General features: G+C 38.3%; 1 long non-coding RNA gene across 1 annotated transcript in view; it reads right to left on the reverse strand.

Moving 5' to 3' along the window:
• Positions 1-26388, reverse strand: part of LOC137083249 (uncharacterized) — an 84764-nt gene that overhangs the window by 8973 nt on the left and 49403 nt on the right. The window lies entirely within an intron of this gene.

The following is a 26388-nucleotide window of genomic DNA, read 5'->3' on the forward strand; positions in this document are numbered from 1 at the left end:
TGAGTGATTTTTTCCCAAAACAAGACAATTACTTTTGCTTGTCTAGTAAATACTTCTCATTTTAAGAATTGACAAAAATACTATGTAAGAAAAGCATTTTTTGCAGCGAACCTTTTAGGGGTTCCAAATACATAGCGTCGATAGAACCATTTAAGGTTCTATATAGAACCTTTTCTTCTAAGAGTGCGTGATAAAGACAACATAGCGAATGTAGCATGTTCAGATTACATTCAATCAATCAATCAATCAACTTTATTATAGCGCTTTTACAATGATGATTGTTTCAAAACAGCTTCACAGAGTTAAACAGGACAATATTGCAACAAAATTTGATTTGGCTGTACAGTCGTTCTAGAGAAAACAGCGATGTTGTCATTCATACAGAATGTACTTTTTAGCAATCACAATTTTTATGCTTAGCAAGACATTGATTAGCTGGTTCAGGTGTGTTTAATTGGTATTGGATCTGAAATCTGCAGAACCGTGGCACACCAGGGAACCGGGTTGGACACCCTGCTCTAAACATTCATTTTTGTCAGTCTTCATCTTTTGGTATCCGCATTCCACCGCTGACTCATGCTCCACTGGCTCCTGTGGCTTCTAAAGCAATACGGGATCACAACGGTGCCACCACAACATGGTGGCTTTTCACACATGATTAGTTCTGCCATCAGCAGCAAGTCTGAGACAGGAGCACCAGCTTTCCTAAGCAGATTTTGTCCTGTAGCTGACCCTATCATTAGGCCCTAATAATCCAGTCCTTCCCCGAGACCGGCAGCTGAGTCCGCCAAAACCACGACGGAGTCTAGTCTTGACGACAGCAGGGCTGCGGGAGGTCGTGATAAATAGCGACGGGAGTCATATTTGGGACACAATGACAAGTTGTCCTCTATCATTAGTGCCGTGCGGGTGCCGGTAGGTGCAGAGCTGGGGAGTGGGGCACGCAGATGGTACTGCCAGCACCTCTCGCTGTATGAATAGCAGTGAGAGACTCTGTTGCAGCTCATCAGCCCTGAACACCTGCCATTATGGTCAAGCATTGATAATCCAAAACCCTTATTACACTTTAATTTACAGTATGTGTATTTACAGTGTTGTTATCCAAGAAAGTACTGGCTATATAAAGCAACTACATGGGGTCAGGTTAGGTTTAAGGATAGGTTTAGGGTTAGTACCTAGTCATAACCCAGTTATTGTAATTTCTATGATAAGTATTATGTGCATGAGAAACAGGACTGTAAAATAAAGTGCTACTAAAGTAGTTTGCATAATCTTTTATCATCATCTCATAGAAAAAAACCCAATAGAAACGAAGTAAAATACTTTTACTTTAATATAATTTATTACTTTAATAACTTTTACCTTGAAACATGCATTTAAAATAACCAATAAGGCGCGTTTAAGGAATAAAGAAAATATAATTAAATTGTATACTTTATGGTTACACAACATGACTTCTTTAGAGTCAATACATTTTACTTTTTTTCTTGACAATTGTATAAAAGTTTTTCAAAACCATATGAAAGCAACATGGATAGAAAGAGTGTGTTTCTATGAACTCGGCACATGGGTTTTATTACAATTTTTTTTAAAGAAATAATTTTCGGCAATGAGCACATGAAAAATGGAAGCTTTTTTCCACCATAGAATAATAATAAAAATATTATACATATATTTTTTTGGAAATCCATGCCAGAAACAAGCTTCCATACATAAATGCATGACTTGGTCACTTAATAAAATATTTTTTTAATGAACAAATGACATAAAATATATGTTGGAAAAGGAATGTTATTTTGTTCTCACGCACTATGTACGCAGCTCTTCCTGTAATTTGGCTACACATAGCGAGCCCGCTAGTCAGCATCTCCGTTATCTTCACTTTGACACCTTTGAAAGTAATCCATTAAAATAACAATAAACCGATGCAAAAACAAAACAAAAAAGAGCCAAATGTCTTTGATTTACAAAAGCAAGACTTCTTGTCCTTAATTTTAATGTTGGGACCTTTGATTTCCTCTTGAATGGAAGGCTTAACTGATGCTAAGAGTATAGGGCAGTAACTGAAGACAATGAGAGCTTTCAAAGTTTAAGTGCCCATTCAAATGCTAAGAAAGCAATGGCTAATTATATAGTTCTAAGACGCTTGAAAGTCTCTTATCTGTCTTACATTAATGCCGAGTCACTGATGTGCTGTTTATTTCCCAGCAGTCATCTGGTTTCCTGCCCAATGAATGACAAGAGAGGAAGAAGGAGGTCCAAGCCTCTAATGATTCCAGTGAATTTAGATTTCAATAGGGCTCTGGTCTTAATGACAGTCTTCACAGCTATGCTGGGACAAACGCTTCGCTCTTCTCTTTCTTCTCATCTGCATGTCATTTTATAAAGATCTCTCGCTTAACAGTATAGAAAAAGAGTTCTGGATTCGGTTCTAGATGGTTTTGATATTGTACAAAATAGTTTTTTTTAAATCAACCCGAAAATGTCAACGTTTGCCTTGATTATCTAAATGAGTGTTTGGCACTCTGACATGGATGAAGTCATTCATCTCAGTATCATCTCAATTATATTAGCAAGTCAAAGCACTCTTGAGAAAAAAGTTGTTTTTAAAGCCGTTTTCAATCTTTGTCTGTGCTTTACAATTACACTTCCTATTTTTACAGAGCTTTATAAGATAGTTTGCTCGTTCTTGTCGTCCAAATTCCTTTTTACACTCTTAAAATCTAAAGACTGGCTCATTTCTAACCCCTCCGGCTTTCCAAATCCCCTGCGAGTTCTCCCCAGGGATGCGGATGTGCAAAACAATTTTCCTTTTTTTCCAGCCAAATAAAAAAAGTACCATATCACACAAAGCCAGTTTAAATTAGTTGTTGCCAAGCAACCAGCATCAAAAGGTCCATTGCTTTGGGTTGAGGATGCCTGTAATTTAACACTTTGTGGGCACACTGAAATCACAATCAGCTAGCCAGAGTTTCCGCAATTAGACCATCCCTGCACCCCAATTTACCACCGCTGCCTATAGAAAGTGTTCTGTAGGTGCTCAGACTGAAAGCGTTTCATGCGCTGAATAACAGAAAGACAAGTACTGATGGTCACATTTCCCAATCTGATACCCTTTCATTAAGTTTTATACGTTAAAATAAACGATCCAATCGTGACATGTCTTGAATTTATTATTATAATTATGTTTACACGACAACAATGTATGCACCTATAGACTGAATTCATAATACGCATGCTGCTTTCACAATTTTTGTAATTTACATGAAGACAATAACGGTATTCTAAAACTTGCACTTTCAAATGAGTTTTTAGGCCGCCAAAACACCATTGTCGTGTAAATGAACGCCCAAAACACATAAGTTTTCCATTTTTAATTGAAAACATGTCTCGTATAAACGGTCCCATAAAATCAATTGTAAGGTAATCATCCTAAACGCAGAAAAAAAGGTTAATTGGGTTTCTATATAGAACCCTAGGGTGCTTTATTCAATTTCAAAGAACCCTTATGCCAAAAAAATGGTTCTAAATATAAGGAGAAATATCTTAAAATGATACATAAGATTCATGTTTAATGTGTTATTAAAAAATATTCTAGTGATAAAGAATGTTTACAATCTGTCTAATTCATAAAATATAAATTAAAACAACGAATTAATTAAAACTAAATCCACAAAATGATCCAATGGTGAGAAAGGTTATATATATGAAGTACCTGACAGAACCTTGTAAGGTTCTATAGAGAAGCTTTTCTCAAAAAATTGTGATGAAAGTTTATTATTTTCCATAATGTAATGATACAAATTAAACTTCATATTTAGATTCATTGCACACCAACTGAAATATTTCAGGTCTTTTATTGTTTTAATCTAAAAAAATTAGCATATCATGAAAAGGTTCTCTAAACAAGCTATTAACCTAATCATCTGAATCAACTAATTAACTCTAAACACCTGCAAAAGATTCCTGAGGCTTTTAAAAACTCCCAGCCTGGTTCATTTATCAAAACCGCAATCATGGGTAAGACTGCCGACCTGACTGCTGTCCAGAAGGCCATCATTGACACCCTCAAGCGAGAAGGTAAGACACAGAAATAAATTTCTGAACAAATAGGCTGTTCCCAGAGTGCTGTATCAAGGCACCTCAGTGGGAAGGAAAAAGTGTGGCAAAAAACACTGCACAACAAGAAGAGGTAACCGGACCCTGAGGAAGATTGTGGAGAAGGACCGATTCCAGACCTTGGGGGACCTGCGGAAGCAGTGGAGTGAGTCTGGAGTAGAAACATCCAGAGCCACCGTGCACAGGCGTGTGCAGGAAATGGGCTACAGGTGCCGCATACCCCAGGTCAAGACACTTTTGGGCTACAGAGAAGCAGCACTGGACTGTTGCTCAGTGGTCCAAAGTACTTTTTTTGGATGAAAGCAAATTTTGCATGTCATTCGGAAATCAAGGTGCCAGAGTCTGGAGGAAGACTGGGGAGAAGGAAATGCCAAAATGCCTGAAGTCCAGTGTCAAGTACCCACAGTCAGTGATGGTCTGGGGTGCCATGCCAGCTGCTGATGTTGGTCCACTGTTTTATCAAGGGCAGGGTCAATGCAGCTAGCTATCAGGGGATTTTGGAGCACTTCATGCTTCCATCTGCTGAAAAGCTTTATGGAGATGAAGATTTGGTTTTTCAGCACGACCTGGCACCTGCTCACAGTGCCAAAACCACTGGTAAATGGTTTACTGACCATGGTATTACTGTGCTCAATTGGCCTGCCAACTCTCCTGACCTGAACCCCAAAGAGAACCTGTGGGATATTGTGAAGAGAAAGTTGAGAGACGCAAGACCCAACACTCTGGATGAGCTTAAGGCCGCTATCGAAGCATCCTGGGCCTCCATAACACCTCAGCAGTGCCACAGGCTGATCGCCTTCATGCCACGCCGCATTGAAGCAGTCATTTCTGCAAAAGGATTCCCGACCAAGTATTGAGTGCATAACTGAACATAATTATTTGAAGGTTTACTTTTTTTGTATTAAAAACACTTTTCTTTTATTGGTCGGATGAAATATGCTTATTTTCTGAGATAGGAATTTTGGGTTTTCATGAGCTATATGCCAAAATCATCAGTATTAAAACAATAAAAGACCTGAAATATTTCAGGTGGTGTGCAATGAATATAAAATATACGAAAGTTTAATTTGTATCATTACATTATGGAAAATAATGAACTTTTATCACATATGCTAATTTTTTTTAGAAGGACCTGTAGAGTTCAACAGTTGGCTTCCAGATTTTTAGCAATTTATAACTTATAAATCTTAAAAGACAGCCTTAATGTGAGCTACGAGGATGTTAATTAATAGCATTTGTTTCTGTTGAAGCCGTAAGCATGCATCATTTCAACTTAATTTTAAAGTTATCTTTTAACAGCCGAATTTGTGGTGAAAAACTACAATACCCATGATGCTGACCAGTCGAAAAAAGCAAAATGAAGCACCATGAAGCACTTCAAATAGAGTCGACCTCCATACGCCCTCAAAACATTTAAATATTTGAATAAATATGCATATTTTGCAATAAACTTAATATAGATTTTAAAGTTTTTATAATTTGTGCTTCGTGGGATTGTAGTTATTTTCCTCAGATAAGTCGTTAAGCATACAGCCTTGTACCTTTGTATATTTGCCCAATTTTCAAATACTTTTTTGCTCCAAATTGAAGTTTGTAATGTTATGATTCACCTTATTGCTTATTACGCTTTACCCAACACTTTTTTTGAAATCCCTATGGGAGAAATGGATGGAAAAAATACTAAAATACTCGTGTTCTGTCAAAGTCCCTTTAAGAAGAGTCATTTCACTCGGCAGCCATCTTTGAAACATCTCTCGGGCAGCTATTTCAGTCATGCAAAACCAGTCCTATCTCTTTGAATGGGGAAACATCAAATTCTCCAAAACTGTTCGCCAAGCTTGCGATTCAATTTCATAGTTGTTGTCAGATTTCATTGATTTCAAATGTCTCATAAACCTTGTTTCTAAACGCTCGGATCATGACCAGCCATGACCTGGAGCTTCCAATTGCAGCTGCAGTGACTCGATGGCTTTACCAATTAGACGATTGGCTCTTTTCTTTAGTGGCGGGTCTTATTCCACCCTATTGAACTTTTTTCATAGTAGTATGAGTGCACTGTCTTTCAGTATATAAAGTCTGGTTCGTCTTTCCACAGCATGAAGGTATGTTGTTACGGATTTTCGTTTTAAAATCTTCCCAGTCAACTGACATTTGCTATGATAGCCGCTTCAAACCTTACAATGCTCATGATTACTGTCATTAACTCTATATTAAGTAAAGCCACTTCACTAACTAATTAAGGGCGTTTTCAGAAAGTCCGCACCAAGGTCCGAACCAAAATTCATGTTTTGATACATTTTATATATTTGGTTGGTTTTGGTTTGGTTTCACATTGCAATTATGCAAGCGCACTTAAGATCTTTACATGACATACTCGCATCATGTCATCATCCTCTACGTGGGCTACATCTTGACCTTGATTGGTTTGTAAAAGAGCGTGCATCTGACGTAAGTCACCATGTTGTCAATTCGGCAGGTAACTTTGACAAGAATAAATGAACAGACACGTATCTTTGCTATACTGTTATTATTATGGAATTATACCTGCAGCACCACCTATACTCGAGGCTAGTTTAAATTCGCTTAAATGAACGTCTTAATTGTGCGAACGCTTCATCGTCGCCGGCAGGATAGACGTTGAAGACTGTAAGCAATCCTGCGAGCCCTGGCACCTCCAGAACTACCAGAACTTCCTGTAAATGGTCTGGAACTATACAGAAAATGCTTTCACACTAGAGACAAATCAAATCTTTGTTCAGTTTGTTTCAGACCAAGACTCTTTTCGTCCTACTAAATTTAGTCTGTTTCGTTGCCTGGGGAGGTTTTACACCTGTAATTTTGATTCGGATCAAATTGAAAAGTCCAAAAATCCGGACCAAACAAGGTAGCTGTGAAAGGGCCCTAAGACAGCGATGCCAAAGAAATATACACACATTCCAAAAGATGGTTGCAGCTGGTTTCTCTGGTACATAAGGTCTATAAAAAAAAAACAACAACAACAAATGCATTGTCATTTGCATAGTATAAAGTGTTTCTGTTATGATGCAAATCCTAATTTGCATCTCTCGCAAATCATGAGATCATTTGTTCCATGATATCCTAATTTTTTGTAAAGTTCAGCTTGGTGATTATTCTCCTGCTGCCCAGATGAAGATTGTTTGTTGATTGCGCTCAGTATTTACGTCTGTCCTGTCTGATGACGGTAGATGAGGCCTTGAGCTCCGGCTGGGACAAAGACGTTTGCTGCAATCACAGCCTTTTACTCTCCTTATGAAAATTCAGTTTTCGCAGTGACCAGCCTGCTAAGCCAGACTGGGCAGACCCGCGTGGAGGTGGTCTGGAGGTACACTGGAGACTCAAGTGCTTTTCTTTCCCCCTGTTGATTGACTCATCAAATCCCAACAGTTATCTAGCTGTCTGGTGGGTCTTGTTTGCTATTGATTGATTTGATGGGAGAAAGAAATCATTAGGACATTCAAAGCAGAGAAGGAAATCTTGTGATTCCTTGAAGTGGTCTGAGTGAGTTGATGATACACAGACATTTACAGCATATTTTATGGGCTGCTCTTTGACAGAAACACCTTAAGAGACACCACAGAGCCGGCTGTGCTTTTACAAAACGTTTTACAATAGACGTTAATAAACTTTTAGAGTCCACACTTGATCAGATATTGTCTTCTGTTAAGCAGAAGTGTTGTGTTTGCTTTAAGGCAAATTAATTCACAATGCTTTTATAATTATTTTTTATGATTAAAACAATTATAGGTAGAACATGCTTGTCTAAAACATTGTGACAGATATCGCACATTTTCAGTGGAAGCAAGGTAAATATTCTGCAGATAATTTTGTCCAGTCTTAAAGATGCTCTTTTCCACTCCAGTCTTCGGAATCAGTCACACGGCTTACTATTTTTGTGGAAACTGTGATACATTTTTTTAGAATTCTTTGATGAATAATATGTTCAATAATTTAACTGAAACAAAAATAATTTTGGTAAATTGTAGGCTAAATGTTTTACTGTCACTGTGATAAATTTTATTGCACCCTTGCAGAATGGAGCAAAGTCCCTTTAAGACGAGTCATTTCACTCGGCGGACATCCTAGAAATGTCTCTCGGGCAGTTATTTCGGTCATGCAAGTGCGGCTCAATCTCATTGAATCGGGAAACATCAAATTCTCAAAAGCTTTTTACCAAGCTTGCGATTAAATTTCATATTAGAAATCGAAACAACTTGTTTCTAAATACTCAAATCATGACAAAAGAAAAACTAGGGCACATTTTTTAGGGGTTACACGAGTTTCATTCTCGTGTGAACCACTTCAGCAAGAACCAATAAGGTTCATTCTCGCGTTACGCATCACATTTGAGCTTCAACAAGAACCAATGAGGTTAATTCTTTTGGTGTTATGCATCACGTTTGAGCTTCAGCAAGAACCAATGAGGTTCATTCTTGTGTTACGCATCATGTTTGAGCTTCAGCAAGAACCAATGAGGTTCATTCTCGTGTTACGCATCACGTTTGAGCTTCAGCAGAAACCAATGAGGTTTATTCTCATTCTCAAGAACCAATGAGGTTCATTCTCGGGTGTTACGCATCACGTTTGTGCTTCAGCAAGAACCAGCTTCTCCTATCCTCTGTATCCTCTTCTCTCAGACCGACTACCTTCATGTCCTCCTTCACTACATCCATAAACCTCCTCTTTGGTCTTCCTCTTGACCTCCTACTTGGCAGCTCTAACCTCAGCATCCTTTTACCAATATACTCACTCTCCATCCTCTGAACATGTCCAAACCATCTCAACCTGGCCTCTCTAACTTTGTCTCCAAAACATCTCACATGTGCTGTCCCTCTGATGTGCTCATTCCTGATCCTATCCATCCTCGTCACTCCCAAAGAGAACCTCAACATTTTCAGCTCTGCTACCTTTAGCTCTTCCTCATGTTACACATCACGTTTGAGCTTCAGCAAGAACCAATGAAGTTAATTCTCGGGTGTTACGCATCACGTTTGAGCTTCAGCAAGAACCAATGAGGTTAATTCTCTGGTGTTACGCATCACGTTTGAGCTTCAACAAGAACCAATGAGGTTAATTCTCATGTTACACATCACGTTTGAGCTTCATCAAGAACCAATGAAGTTAATTCTCGGGTGTTACGCATCACGTTTGAGCTTCAGCAAGAACCAATGAGGTTTATTCTCATGTTACACATCACGTTTGAGCTTCAGCAAGAACCAATGAGGTTAATTCTCATGTTACGCATCATGTTTGAACTTCAGCAAGAACCAATTAGGTTTATTCTCATATTACACATCACGTTTGAGCTTCAGCAAGAACCAATGAGGTTAATTCTCGGGTGTTACTCATCACGTTTGAGCTTCAGCAAGAACCAATGAGGTTAATTCTCATGTTACGCATCATGTTTGAGATTCAGCAAGAACCAATTATGTTAATTCTCATGTTACGCATTACGTTTGAGCTTCAGCAAGAACCAATGAGGTTTATTCTCATGTTACGCATCACGTTTGAGCTTCAGCAAGAACCAATGAGGTTAATTCTCGGGTGTTACGCATCACGTTTGAGCTTCAGCAAGAACCAATGAGGTTTATTCTCATGTTACGCATCACGTTTGAGCTTCAGCAAGAACCAATGAGGTTAATTCTCGGGTGTTACGCATCACGTTTGAGCTTCAGCAAGAACCAATGAGGTTAATTCTCGGGTGTTACGCATCACGTTTGAGCTTCAGCAAGAACCAATGAGGTTAATTCTCATGTTACGCATCACGTTTGAGCTTCAGCAAGAACCAATTATGTTAATTCTCATGTTACGCATTACGTTTGAGCTTCAGCAAGAACCAATGAGGTTTATTCTCATGTTACGCATCACGTTTGAGCTTCAGCAAGAACCAATGAGGTTAATTCTCGGGTGTTACGCATCACGTTTGAGCTTCAGCAAGAACCAATGAGGTTTATTCTCATGTTACGCATCACGTTTGAGCTTCAGCAAGAACCAATGAGGTTAATTCTCGGGTGTTACGCATCACGTTTGAGCTTCAGCAAGAACCAAAATGAGGTTAATTCTCGGGTGTTACGCATTACGTCAGCAAGGTTTGTTCTCGCGCATCAAGCCGGTACAGTTGACCTTCTGTTTATGCTCACTGATCAATGTTTAAATATGAATGAAAGCCTATATCAAATCTGTTCATCATAAATAGCAATCCAACCTGTTCAGAAAATGTGGACTTAACTGCTCAATTCACATGGATTATTTTTATGATCAGGGACAGAAAGCTCTCATATCTAATCAAAAAGATTTTGTATTAATTTATATAAGTGTATATGACTAATATATTTTTTATTTCATTTCTTATCATTTAATTTTTTTCTATTGGTCATTTCATTAACAGCACCAAGTCTACCAGGACTGCACTATTAAAAAAGATCTATGTCATCCCTGTGTTAAGTCTTTACACAGAGTAAAAAACACTTTGACACATCAACATGTTTTCGTGGGAGTGCCATTTTAAAAAGTTGCTTTTTGAAGGCCTTATTCTGAGTCACTGTGCTTCACCAGAAGGAAATTTACTGTGCTGTAAGTGGTAGGTAGCTGGCATGAAAAATTACAGGAAAGGAAAAAGACAAATGAAGAAGAGGAGCATGTTTTGGCATGTGTGTGTGGCGTGTGGAGGTGCGGTTCGCTACATCTGGGAGAGACAGATCCTTGACGCCAACCTCGCTTTTCAGTTGATAGCAGACAAATTGCTGAAAAAAATGGACATAACTTAAAATAAAGGTCTTGTGTGAAAAAACAGGGCTCAGAGAGGTACTTCCTACAAGTGATGCATCTCTCCCTCAGACTCTTTGACTTTGGTCATAACCTGTAGAGCATGATCACAGGGGCCGCCGGTACACACAGACCTCTGACCCCAGCTTCAAACGGAGAATAGCAGTAAATCATGCCACGGCAGATGCCCTAAAATATTCCCATTAAGCAACCAACTCCCCTTGGGCCAAGCTTACAGGAATGTTAACCAACTGCTTGAACAGAACCTGAGGTGAGATACTAAAACTGTGCACATTTTAGAGTGAATTAAAACTATTAGTTGCTATATTTTCACAGCCATGTTTACAGTAGTAGTTCTCTAAAATATATCAATAAATAAATGATAAACATATATCATTGAACAGGAGAAGGAAATCACTGTGGTGTCACAGAATCATAATTATTATCTGTGTCTGCCTTACATAATCTCTGTAATAGTGTTTAACGTGTATTAGTGTGATGCCCACAACACTATTAGGTTCACAACATGCACTGCAGAATACATGAATTATGTGGCTCTATTTTATACTTGGTGTTATGTTTGGTTTTTTGTTACTTATTTTTTAACTTGAAATCATATTTGCTGAGCTCTGAGCTCTCTGTTTGAAAACTCATACTAAAAGTTTACACCAAACAAACACTACAATAGAATTTCTGCATTTATTTAATAAAAATACAGTAAAAAGTTAAATTATGAAATATGATTACAATTTAAAACAGTAATTTCTATTTTACTTTTACTAATATACTAATTTTACTAATATAATTTATTCCTGTTATGGCAAATCTGTATTTTAGCATCATTACTCCAGTCTTTAGTGCCACATGATACTTCTAATATGATGATTTAGTGCTCAAGATTAAGCATTTCTTATTATTAAAGAGGGGGTGAAACACTCAGTTTCAGTCAATCTCATGTCAATCTTGAGTACCTATAGAGTAGTTTTACCCTTTTTGAGGGTTTATGTTTGGGTGGTTGCCAATAAACAAACTGACACCTATAGTGGTCAGCTAAACAAATGTATTTAAACACACACCATAGATCGCATGCTCCATTGATAAACTAACTAACGTTATACACGATCGTGTTGTTTACTGATGTTTACTTATGCGACGATAGCCAACACACAGAAAAATAGGGTGTCAAAATTGTACCTTTAGCTTGTCGCTGGGGCAGTACCCTTAAAAGGACATCTTTGTACCCGTTTTACTCCTAAAAGGTGCATATTAGTAAAAATGCGTACCTTAAGGTTCTACTATGAACCTTTTTGTGGTAAAAAACGTTGTTCTTTTAAGGGTACTGCCCCAGCGACAAGCTGTTGTACCCCTAAAGGTACAATTTTGACACCCTATTTTTCTGTGTGAAAAACAGACATCACCGCCTGTTTCCAAAGCAGGACCGTGAACCTTTATCGTTGGGACCGCTCCGTCAAAAACACACTTCTTTGGTAAGTTAACTGTTGATTTCGTGAAGTCCTGATAGCAGAGACCGTGGAGATCCACTTTTGCGACGGAAGCGTATGTTGTGACGCTTCCCGTCATTTGCAGCGCTGCCTTCCCGGGAATGCTGTGCTGAAGTCGATTGATGTCACCCATAGGAATAAAGTGGAGCGCGGCGCGACAGACGTGTTGCACGGACGACTGGATCTGCTGCACCTGAGACCATTGTTTATGGGTGGTGTGCATCTAGTCACACGCGCGCACACCTTTCTGGGAGAAGAGCCCGTGCGGCCCATACAAGGACCTTCCGCTCTATCAACGTCAAGCCGACCCATACTCGAAAAAAACTCTCCGAAACTTGTGAGAAACCGGAAGGAGTATTTTTAACACAGAAATACTCCATCAAACGTCCAACATTAGTTTTTCCAACTTTGTCTATGTTTAGGATGGGAATCCAAGTCTTTAACAGTGTAAAAAGCTCAGTATGCATGAAACAGCATTTCAACCCCCCCTCCCTTTGATGCTGAAAACAGTTCTACTCCAGCATATATTTGAAATGGAAATCATTTATAACATTATAAATGTCTTAATATAACCTATTATGATATATAAATGGAATTTATTATGTGATTTTCTTTATCTATACGCTTAAAGTGTTTGTTCAACCAAAAATTACATTTAAAATATACACATATGTAAATTAATAAAAACATAAATAGATAAATAAATGTGATAATAGGAAAATAAATAACAGAATAAACGACTTAAAATAAATATAATTCATTTTTAATCAAATACAATTTTGTATTATTTTTCCCTTAAGTTATTATTTTCTGCTTTTATAAAAATATATCTTTTTAACTTTTATTTATTTGTTAATTAAATTTAACATTTATTTTTATATTTATTTTTAGGGAAAGGTGTGGTGGTATGGGTCAGTTTAAGGGTAAAGTTAGGGACAGGTGTGGTGGTATGGGTCAGTTTAAGGGTAAAGTTAGGGACAGGTTTGGTGGTATGGGTCAGTTTAAGGGTAAAGTTAGGGACAGGTGTGGTGGTATGGGTCAGTTTAAGGGTAACGTTAGGGACAGGTGTGGTGGTATGGGTCAGTTTAAGGGTAAAGTTAGGGACAGGTTTGGTGGTATGGGTCAGTTTAAGGGTAAAGTTAGGGACAGGTGTGGTGTATGGGTCAGTTTAAGAGTAAAGTTAGAGACAGGTGTGGTGGTATGGGTCAGTTTAAGGGTAAAGTTAGGGACAGGTGTGGTGGTATGGGTCAGTTTAAGGGTAAAGTTAGGGACAGGTATGGTGGTATGGGTCAGTTTAAGAGTAAAGTTAGGGACAGGTGTGGTGTATGGGTCAGTTTAAGGGTAAAGTTAAGGACAGGTGTGGTGGTATGGATCAGTTTAAGGGTAAAGTTAGGGACAGGTATGGTGGTATGGGTCAGTTTAAGGGTAAAGTTAAGGACAGCTGTGGTGGTATGGGTAGGGTTAGGTGTAAGGGAAGTATCAACAGTGTAATTATAAATGTAACTACGGAAAATAATTACAGATGTAATTGCATGCCCCACCTTTCTAATAAAACGTATATTAAAGTGTCATTGGTGTTTCCGTGGTTTCTAAACATATAAAACTGTTCTCGTAGTACAAAAATCTTAAATATTGTGCCTAAATCTAAGGCATCATTTATGGTTAGGTTTAGGGGTAGGGATATGGTTATGATTAAATTTGCAAATAGGAATTTAGTTCCAGGATGTGTTGGCCCAGGAATGCGTCTAACTCAAAATCAGGACGTGTGGGGAAAAGCATCACCCCAATCTGCAAAAGGGTCCATTATCTAATATGCAATATTGTTAACTTGGACCCACTTTATATTAGGTGGCCTTAACTACTAAGTAGTAACTTTGTAATAAATCATTTGATACAATGCACTTAGTCCGTACATACATGTTGTTACATTGTACTTACATTTTTAAAAATACCTGCATGTAATTACATCTGTAATTATTTACATTTGTAATTACACAGTTGGCACTTCCCTTACACCTAACCCTACCCTTAAACTGACCCACACCCCCACACCTGTCCCTAACTCTACCCTTATCTCACCTCAGTATCAGCAAAGGTGTTTTGGAATACAATTTGAACACGGTAAGTACATTGTACTTATTTTTTGATGTAAGTACATAGTACTTAAGGCCACCTAATATAAAGTGGGGCCGTTAACTTTCTTACAGTAAATAGCCTAGCTAGCCTGCAGCGATTACATTCAGACTATTTTACTGTAATAAATTACTGGTAAATCTTAGCATTTTTCAACAATGCACTGTAAGTGTGTTTGCATTTGTTGATAGTGTATACGGTCTCGTCCTTTGATAATTTCAGAAAAAAAGGTCTTACACGTTATTATAGGCCGTATTGATGTTTCTAAAGGGCAGTCTGCCAGGGATAAAGAAGCGATAACATGACCAGCACCTTTTACACTTGAACTCACTCAAACGCAGGTTGTCATGATGGTTTAGGCCTCGACTCCACTGTCACGTCTGTGGACGCTTCATTCACCGCCCATCATTCAAAGAGCCAAGGTCAACGAGAGTCCTCTGCTTTACATAACCGCATAGCAAATGAAGGCCTTTCAATCAGATGGGAGAGTGTGCGCCTGACCACAAACAGGCCCGCCATGACGGATGAAGGGATAAATCAGTTAAGCTTTAAGAGAGGGCGCGAGCTGTCACATTCACACTCACCGTGTAAAGTCTGTTGCATACAGTACTTTCATTAGCATATTGGAGCCATAACATTTATTAAAAGTGATATTCTGATTCTCGTATACATTCACCTGGCAACTGTCTAATATAATCTGCAGTATGACTTCCAAAGCTATATACATATCGGATACACAATCTTGTGGTACTTATCAATTCAGCGATGGGCAAATTGTAATCTTGCTTTCTCGTTTGTCAAAAGTTTGCTCATTTTTTAAACTGCACAAGAGGCCAGCCGGCACACAAGTCCTTCAACGATCAATACATTATCTCCAGCCAGGCTTTGATAAGCAAGGTCCTAATACCCTTTTTTCTCTCTCTTTCCTTTTGCTCAAACAGAGTAAAACAAATTAAAAACACAACAAGTCAGTAAAAGACCAATTCATAAAGGCACAGCAGCCTAAGGCCCATGACAGGATGCTGAGGTGAAAAATCAGCGCTGACCTCTCCCCCGGCTCATCTATCTCCTCTTACTGTCCACCAAAGGGGCTTCACAACACTGATTTATGAGCCAAAGAAAAATGCCACGCTGGAATGGGCTTTTGATAAAATTGTTCAAGAGATTCCAGGCTATAAATCCTGATCTTTTACGTCCAGGTCGCTAGCTACTTTCACATTCTTCTGCCATCAATAAGAGGACTCTGGACATGACAACTAATCCATAATGCTACAATATTCCTGGCACTTTAGGAAAACAGTAACATTTATATTTCTCTTGCAAGGATTCTGTGCTTATGGATCTAGATAGATGTCCGATTTAAAGCTGGAATGATACACAGTAAGATATTTTTTGTAACATTCTATATGTTATTTAAGAAAACAATTTAACATATTTTTTGTGTAGACAATATTATATGTGTGTATATATATATATATATATATATATATATATATATATATATATATATATATAAAATGTATGTATGTATATACAGGTCCTTCTCAAAAAATTTGCATGCGATAAAGTTCATTATTAATATATAATGATAAAAATTAAACTTTCATATATTTTAGATTCATTGCACACCAACTGAAATATGTCAGGTCTTTTATTATTTTAATATTGATGATTTTGACATACAGCTCATGAAATCTTAAACAATTAGCATATCATGAAAAGGTTCTCTAAACGAGCTATTAACCTAATCATCTGAATCAACTAATTAACTCTAAACACCTGCAAAAGATTCCTGAGGCTTTTAAAAACTCCCAGCCTGGTTCATTACTCAAAACCGCAATCATGGGTAAGACTGCCGACCCGATCCTGTCCAGAAGGCCATCATTGACACCCTCAAGCGAGAGGGTAAGACACAGAAAGACATTTCTGAACGAATAGGCTGTTCCCAGAGTGCTGTATCAAGGCACCTCAGTGGGAAGTCTGTGGGAAGGAAAAAGTGTGGCAAAAAACGCTGCACAACGAGAAGAGGTGACCGGACCCTGAGGAAGATTGTGGAGAAGGACCGATTCAGACATTGGGGGACCTGCGGAAGCAGTGGACTGAGTCTGGAGTAGAAACATCCAGAGCCACCGTGCACAGGAGTGTGCAGGAAATGGTGCCGCATTCCCCAGGTCAAGCCACTTTTGGGCTACAGTGAAGCAGCACTGGACTTGGTCCACTGTTTTATCAAGGGCAGGGTCAATGCAGCTAGCTATCAGGAGATTTTGGAGCACTTCATGCTTCCATCTGCTGAAAAGCTTTATGGAGATGAAGATTTGGTTTTTCAGCACGACCTGGCACCTGCTCACAGTGCCAAAACCACTGGTAAATGGTTTACTGACCATGGTATTACTGTGCTCAATTGGCCTGCCAACTCAACTGACCTGAACCCCATAGAGAATCTGTGGGATATTGTGAAGAGAAAGTTGAGAGACGCAAGACCCAACACTCTGGATGAGCTTAAGGCCGCTATCGAAGCATCCTGGGCCTCCATAACACCTCAGCAGTGCCACAGGCTGATCGCCTCCATGCCACGCCGCATTGAAGCAGTCATTTCTCCAGAAGGATTCCCGACCAAGTATTGAGTACATAACTGAACATAATTATTTGGAGGTTGACTTTTTTTTGTATTAAAAACACTTTTCTTTTATTGATCAGATGAAATATGCTAATTTTTTGAGATTTTGGGTTTTCATGAGCTGTATGCCAAACTCATCAGTATTAAAACAATAAAAGACCTGAAATATTTCAGTTGGTGTGCAATGAATCTAAAATTTATGAAAGTTTAATTTGTATCATTACAATATGGAAAATAATGAACTTTTATCACAATATGCTAATTTTTTGAGAAGGACCTGTATGTATGTGTGTGTGTATATATATATATATATATATATATATATATATATATATATATATATATATATATACACACACACACACACACATATATATATATATACATATACACACACACAGACTGGTATACACATACACTCACAGTATGTATATTTACATCATATATACATAACATGAGTATAACTGAATTTTTGTAAAATACATTTCCATCGTATATTATATTAAATATAATATTTATCATAATAATTAAACATTAAAACTATAATATATCATTCTGAAATGTGTATATACAATATTATATGTATGGTGTATGTAAGATTAACATTTTCCTTAAATATAAACATATAGTATATCAAAAATATATCTTCCATAATTATAATAATATAGAATACATCTACACACACACACACACACACACACACACACACACACACACACACACACACACACGAAAAGCTACTGTTGATGTTGTGAAATATTAGTAAAATGTAAAATAACTGCTTTCTATTTGAATATGCTTTAAAATGTCATTTATTCCTGTGATTTGCAAAGCTGAATTTTTAGCATCATTACTCCAGTCTTCAGTGTCACACAGTCCTTCATTCTAATATGATAATTTACTGCTCAAGAAACATGTATGATTATTATTAATGTTGAAAACAGTTGTGTAAAACTTTTTTAGGATTATTAGATGAATAGAAAGTTCAAAAGAACAGTATTTATCATAAATAGAAAGCTTCACATACATAAATACATGAGTATAACAATTTTTTAATGTGTCTATATAATATAAAAAATATATTTCCATTGTATATTATGTTAAACATAATATAATAATTTAATATTACAAATAATATAATTTTTAAATGTGTTTATATATTATATAATAGAAACAAATTAATAATTGCAATGCAAAATACAAATAAAAAAATTACAGAATGAATCATTCAAAAACGTCAGGCATTAAAATGTCAGTTTGCCATGTGCCAGACATCCTTCACCACCAAAAAAACAAAACAGTATACTAAAACTGAACAACTTGCAAATTGCAATGCTTGAGATGTTGCTTTAATGTCAGAAACCTGTTGGTCTGTGTAACTGAAGTGCAGTTCGCATATTTGCGGTTGCCCCGAGCCAAACCTGTTGAATTTATGGTGACAGGTACGATTAGCATCTGGAAACTCAAGTCCTCTGCGTCACGTGACCACCTTTTTTAAGTGATGGCAGGAAGCATACCGTCAGCGAACTGGCGCCAGAAAGGAGGAATGAGTCAGTGAGAGCCTCCTGCTGTCGTTTCTTTGGTCTCTCAATCTTTATGAGCAAAGGATGAGAAAAACAAGGAGGCAACCGCTGAGCACAGGTGTTTCGAGGAAGGAGGGGACGTGTAAAAACAGGTAGCTGCGTATCCGCACCAGGATTCATTGTCTCTCATAAAAGAGAGAGGGGGGTAAGAACAAAAACAGCTCTTCCAAGAGAGTTTGGCGCTGGCTGTTTTCCCAGGGTAATTGCAGTTGTAAGGGATTGTAATTTAGTTCTGTCGAGCTATGTTGAGTTACAGTATGCAAATGAAATTTCCCTCCATCATCAGCACAGGGGGACAGTGAAGACTGATGCAGTTAGCTCAGGCTTCAGTGATAAACATTGGCAGGAAGGCAACTGATCGTCACCGGGGAATCATATGCCACTTCCACTGAGATGTTTTCTTAAGAGCCATTTTAAAAGACAATGACTTGGGCAAACGCACTGGGAGGACGACAAACACAGCAGGGCTGGACTTGAGTGGCTCAGAAGAGCTCAGCGAATAGGCACAGCATAACTTGCCGGGATGCAGAGGCGGGGGGGACAACAGTGTCCTCAATGAGAAGAGGAAGATGAAGTGGCTAATCTACAAAAGTGAGTTTGTGTTTCAGATTAGGGGCCCTGCCAACAAGCACAGAGCAAAGACACCACTGACAGGACAAGGAAATGAAATGTTTACTGATGGGAGGGGGGTGAGGATGACACACGTCCCAGCTCTGGCTGTGCTAAAGCCCTCTGGTATCATTACAGAATGAGAAAGAGTGGAGAAGAGAGAGAGGGGGGTGATGAAAACAGGTGTTACAGGAAGAGTGGGGGGCTGCTTTAAGTAGAAGAATCCTGATATTTACCCATTTAATGACTTTGAATTTCAGCTGGAAGAAGAGTGAAGGAAAAAAAGTTTAAATAGGAAGTAAACAGAATTCTAACAATACAAAAAAAGAAACCGAATTTCTCTTGTGGAAAAAAAATTACACTTCATCATACTTACGTGAAGAATATATTTTAACAGAATATACTTAAAGGGTTAGTTAACCCAAAAATGAAAATTCAGTCATTAATTACTTATCCTCATGACGTTCGACACCCGAAAGACCTCCGTTATTAAATATTTGTGTTAAAAAACTGATGGCTCAGAAAGGCCTTCATTGACACCAATGTAATTTCCTCTCTCAAGACCTATAAAAGCACTAAAGACGTCGTTACAAAGCCAATCTCACTAAAGTGGCTCCACAATCATTTTATGAAGCGACGAGAATAGCTTTTGTGCGCAAAAAAACCTAAATAACGATAGTGATGGGCCAATTTCAAAACAAAGCTTCGAGCCGTTATGAATCAGGATATCGAATCAGTGGTTCGGATCGCCAAAGCCAGGTGATTTCAACAGTTTGACAGGCCGATCCGACACGATTCATAACGTTTCGAAACTTTGTTTTGAAATCGGCCATCACTATATGTTATATAGTTTTTTTTTTCCGCACAAAAACTATTTTCGTCACTTCATAAAATGATTGTAGAGCCACTGTAGTGAGATGGGCTTTTAACGACGTCTTTAGTGCCTTTTATGGGTCTTGAGAGAGGAAATGATCATTGGTGTCAATGAAGGCCTTTCTGAGCCATCGGATTTCAACACAAATATCTTCATTTGGGTTCCAAAGATGAACAAAGATCTTGTGGGTGTCAAACAACATTAGGGTAAGTAATTAATGACAGAATTTTCATTTTTGGATGAACTAACCCTTTAAGGCAACACATTCTCACACCCAACTCGTCACATATGGACGCTTGACCCGGACCAATTGTCGTCACATTTCAACGAACTGGGCGTACCTTTATCGTCAATTTTCGACGCGCTGGGTGCTCCATTCATTTCAATGAGAAACCTTTGGCGTCATACACAGACGCACTGGGAATGGGAATATTATCCAACGATGAAATTTATTTTTTGATTTATTTATCGAAATTATTTATTGGTTTTTAATTTTGCCATTATGACATGTTGGAGTGTGCTTCTCAGTTAAATCAGCAAGCATAATTTCATTTACATTTATTTTATTTACGCTATTTAGACACATTTTAACATGTAACCCAACCCCACCCCATCCCTAAACCTACCCATTTGTGTGAACATGATATAAAACACAGGATATAACATACAACTGCATCCACGAGTTATTCAAAAAAGTTAAATAATCCAAGTTTTCCGAGGCCAAACGATTGATTTGCATGAAGAAAGTTCCCAAAAGCGATCAGCATTTCCATCTGCCGAAGATCATGAACACATCAAATTTCAAATATTGCCGCCCGTACTTCAGATTTCATAGTGAAATTGCATTGGCTCTCATATGTCTTGTGACCAATTGTGTCATTACGTCAGCATTGATTGTAAAATGTCATTGGCTCTCCTGTGTCTTGTGACCGATTGCGTCATGTTTAAGAGTCTTTTGAATTATTTGAATGAGATATGAATGAGTTCGTTCACGGGGTAGCGGGATCCTCATTTCAGCGATTAAAACATCAAGATCAACTCTGTTCTTCACATGAAGACATCGTATGACTTCAGAAGACTTGGAATGCAACATGAGCTAATACTTTTATACTGTTTTGGTCAGATTTTGCAATAAATACTTGTGACTGTACATTTATTTGCCTGGTATGTGTTTTATATTGTTAAGATGTGGGTAGGTTTAGGGTAGGAGTTGGGTTAGTTGCTCCAAAATATAAAAGTAGCCTTTAAATATTAATAAAATCATGTCTGCTTTTACAAACGCAAATAATTAAATGTGTCTGTGTATGACGCCAAAGGTTTCTCATTGAAATGAATGGAGCACCCAGCGCGTCGAAAAATGACGCCTAGGGGCACCTTTAGCGTCTTCATTGTGACGCGGAAGGCACTTGACCATGCTTCGGATTTTGATGCCTTGGGAGTGAGAACGGGTTGTTTAAGTTGAATTAACTGAATTAAACGAAAATGTAGTTTCAAGTTGTAATGTCTTTGAAATAAAGTGGAGAGCCAAGTGTACTGAGAAGTATGGAGCCCCTAAAGAGACATGATGGCGATGGAAAAAATATGAGGTGGCAGGAAATATTTATGTCAAGACTTTTGTGTGTATTTGCACGTTTTGCATTCCCACAAGAAACTCTTCATTCGCTCGCCAAACTTTTGAATTTTGAGAGGGAACACAAAGGTTTTGCGAAGGAATGCAAAGATTTTGCAAGCGAACTAAAGCGTTCCTTGGAGGAATGCAGAAACATTGTAAGCGAAGATAAAGTTTCACAGGGGATTGTAAAACTTTTGCGAGATAACTTTTGCGTGTTTTCCTCCCATCTCATATTTTTCCCCCATCATGTCTCTACAGTCCCTGACAAAAGTCTTATCGCTTGTGTACAAATTGACCTAAAGTGCCGCTGAAATATATTTCTAATCAAGATTTTTTTTTTACAAGAAATGGCTCATTTTAATCCCACCAGCTTTTGTGATAATGTTTCAGTGAAAAACTAAACTTTCAAAAAGTATTCTAATATTCACAGCTTGGTAAAGCCCATTGAGTCAACTTTTGCAAAGACATACGTGTTGTCACCTTGTCATATGAGCTTCACCTGTGACTAATAATGGATCAATTAGGTCTCAAGTGTGTATAAAAAGAACCCCAGTACGCTAGACCTTCACATCAACTGCAACTAGACCTCTGCAAACATGCCTAAGATTCACCCAGAGACTAAAGTTTTGATTATCAAGAGGCTGAAGACCAGCTCCACTGCTGATGTGGCAGACACCTTCAATGTGTCTCAGCGTCAAGTACAGAGGATAAAAAAAAAGATTTGAAGAGACTGGAGACGTTTTTGACAAGCCCAGGTCAGGCAGACCCCGCAAGACAACTGCTAGACAGGACCGTTTGTTGGCTCGAAAATCCAAGGCCAGCCCATTTTCCACTGCAGCAGAGCTCCACGAGACCTGGTCACCTTAAGTCCCTGTGTCAACCAGAACAGTTTGTCGGATTCTGTCTCGAAATGGCCTCCATGGTCGATGGAGGATCAGTGGATCAGTGCCCAGAAGCCAGCACTAAACAAAAGACAATTGAAAAACCGTGTGGCATTTGCCAAGGCCCACAGCCTGCTAAAAGGATGGACACTGGAAAAGTGGCAGAAGGTGGATTTTTCAGATGAATCTTCTGTTGAATTACACCACAGTCGCCGCAAATATTGCAGGAGACCTACTGGAGCCAGAATGGATCCAAGATTCACCCAGAAAACAGTGAAGTTTGGTGGCGGAAAAATCATGGTCTGGGGTTACATCCAGTATGGGGGTGTACGAGAGATCTGCAGGGTGGAAGGCAACATCAATAGTCTAAAATACCAAGAAATCTTAGCTACCTCTTATATTCCCAACAATAAAAGAGGCCAAATTCTGCAGCAGGACGGTGCTCCATCGCATACTTCCATCTCCACATCAAAGTTCCTCAAGGCGAAGAAGATCAAGATGCTCCAGGATTGGCCAGCCCAGTCACCAGACATGAACATCATTGAGCATATGTGGGGTAGGATGAAAGAGGACGCATGGAAGACGAAACCAAAGAATATTGATGAACTCTGGGAGGCATGCAAGACTGCTTTCTTAGCTATTCCTGATGACTTCATCAATAAATTGTATGAATCCTTGCCAAACCGCATGGATGCAGTCCTTCAAGCTCATGGAAGTCATACAAGATATTAAATTTGGATCTCACAGCACCACAACATATTTTTGACTGACATATTTTTGTATTTGCTGTAAATTTGTTCAATTTCTGTATAGGCGACAAAACTTTTGTCTTGCAAAAAAATTTGACCTTTCCGTCTTGATTAAATGATAAATATTTTTTCTGTGAACATTATTTATTTCAGTGCATTAAACATCATTTGGGAGGGTTTTAGCTTTTCATATGAGCTATTTCTAACACCAATTAATTAATTAAAAGTCAGGTTAATATCAGGTATTTCTAGAAAAAAGATAAGCGACAAGACTTTTGTCAGGGACTGTATATAGGGGCTCCATACACAAGTATCTATGGTTTAACTAAAACATAATTTCTATTGAAAATTGCATGCCATTTATTTAAATATATTTGTAATTACACATTTTAAAGATGAAGTTGCAATTTAGTACATAAAAAATACACTACCTTTAAATGTAACATTGAATAACAAACTACAGTTAAAATTATAATCAAGTACTTTACATGGGCTTTATTATATTATTTGCAAGTAAGATTTGAAAAAAAATATATATATAGGCTACTACCTTTAAGTTTTAAAGTACACTTGAAGTGCACATTCAATACATTCAAAAACGTACGTTGCTTGTTTTTCTCAAACGGGTGAACACTTGCTCACTACACCACGATTGACTTTTCACAAGTGATTTTTGCAGCATCTGGAATCAAATACTGTTCAGCAACTACATTTGATTAATAAGTAACTGCAGTATTAATGTGTGTAGTATGAATGAAATATGTTTGCACTTCATCCCCCATGTTGTCATTGATATGACAAGAGTGCCAGTTGCGTCTCTTTACCATTCACAACTCGTCTCTTGTGGGCTAGTGCATGGGATCTTAAAGTGTCAAGGATGCGGACTTCAGAATCTCAGGTTTTTTTTGGTACTTTTTGCAGACTGTTTTATGAATACAATGAATTTGGGTATGTTACTCATTACAGATAGCTGGACAAGCCAGACCCACATCAAGATGTCGGGGCTGGGAACTCACCATTCACTGTCAGAAAAAAAGGTACATTTCTGTCACTGGGGCGGTACCCTATGGTACAAAACCGAAAAGGTACTATTATGTACCTTTAAGGCTCTATGTACCTTTAAGGTACTAATTTGCACTCTTAAAGTACTGATATGTACCTTTTAAGGTACTAATATGTACCATTTAGGGGTGAGTAAGGTACAAAGATGTACCTTTTCACTTTTGTACCTTAGGGTACTGCCCCAGTGACAGAACTGTACCTTTTTTCCTGAGAGTGTTGGCAGGGCTCAATCCGAGGGGCGGGATAAACAGTTGTCATTAAAACTCCTTCTGCACGCAACTGGAAAGCGCTACAACCAACCAGAGCAATGAAGCGGAGCTGGTTGATAATTTGTATCCATCCGGCAAAACTCTGAACACATCTTCCCTTCTTAAGAATGATTTCAGTGGCGTTCTTTAGAACCACTCTGCCGTCATTATCTTTAGCCCGCTCACCAACTCTATACACGATGTGGTCTGACCAGTTTGTTTTTTCTAGTTACTAGATGACACTCACTGCAAATTAGATTTGCCGTTAAGGGTGCGTCTAGATTTCTAGGCTACAAATACAGGCATATTCAGAGGAAGTGTACAGTATTCAATGTAACCTCAATATGGCTGCCCTCATGAGGTACTCCATGGAGAATAAAATGTTGTGTATAAGGTTAATAAGACTGGAGTCTTGTGTAAGATTTCTCTCAAGAAATTCATTTTTGCACACTTAAATGGGGGGTTAAGTGTGTGAGACAGTGTGTAAGACATAAAAGCTACATAAAAAGTCCATGTGCATATATCTTTCATAATGATTGACAGAAGCAGGTGATGCTGTAATACTGATCATAACAATGATCATAAAGGCTGAAAGCTTTAATGACTAACTGAATAACAGACAAAACTATCTGTTGGTGCGGTTTCTCTCTAGTCCTGTTTGTGCTAATTCTTGCTTTGTTCTGTATGCAAATCTGTATGCATATCGAAGAATGTGTCTTGACAGGAAAAAGTACGACAGCACTGGGATTCACATCTTGTACAGACAACTCATAATATTTGATACTCAACCTTATCTGTCAAGTACCAATCCATTTATTTCACAGGAAAAAGGGGTACTAAACAGAAGGAAAAGAAACGTCCAGCATTCAACTCCATCCTTGAAGAAAGGTATGTTCTGGTGCAATTCTGAAAATAATTTGGATGGAGTATATTCAGTAAAATCCTATTTTTGATGGTTTACAGTAACAATTTTCTGGGTTGCCAAAGAAAATGGGTTGTTTCCTCACTGCTCTCCTGAATGTTCACTGGAGATGGAAAAGCAATGTTAATTTCATCTCCCTCAGCCCAATGCACAGTGCCAGTGCTCTGCGTGGAAAACATCAAGTGTTCTGAAGGCGTCTTTGTAATCACAGTACTGAGAGCAGAGGCCAGACGTCCCCTGTGTCTCATCTCCACACTAATCTTTCATTTCCGAGCTTGCTGCACCATATCAAACACCCCCCTTACATACACACACACACACACACACACATACACAGTCAAACGACTCAATTTGCATGGCAGAGGGGGATTTGTAGCAGGGGCAAATCTGGTGTCAGCCTCGATTAAATGTTACACCGGTGTGCTATCATAATCAGGCAACTAATGAGCGACATGAAGCACTGTGGCTTGACATCAAATGGAGGGAATTCTTCATGCCGGAGTTTGGGATTAAACCTTGTCAGCTCTCACCAGGAGACCCTTCGTTTGACAAGGAACCTTGCCCTGTCAAGATGATGATCTTGAGGCGTAATATTCACAAACTGCTAAGTTTTCTGGTCACCAAGCTGTGACAGACAGTTTTGTATACTTATTTGTGTGTTTATTAAATCAAATGTTACGACAGTATTGGTGGA

Source organism: Pseudorasbora parva, chromosome 7 (genome assembly GCF_024679245.1).
Source record: "Pseudorasbora parva isolate DD20220531a chromosome 7, ASM2467924v1, whole genome shotgun sequence".
In the NCBI taxonomy this organism is placed as follows: Eukaryota; Metazoa; Chordata; class Actinopteri; order Cypriniformes; family Gobionidae; genus Pseudorasbora; species Pseudorasbora parva.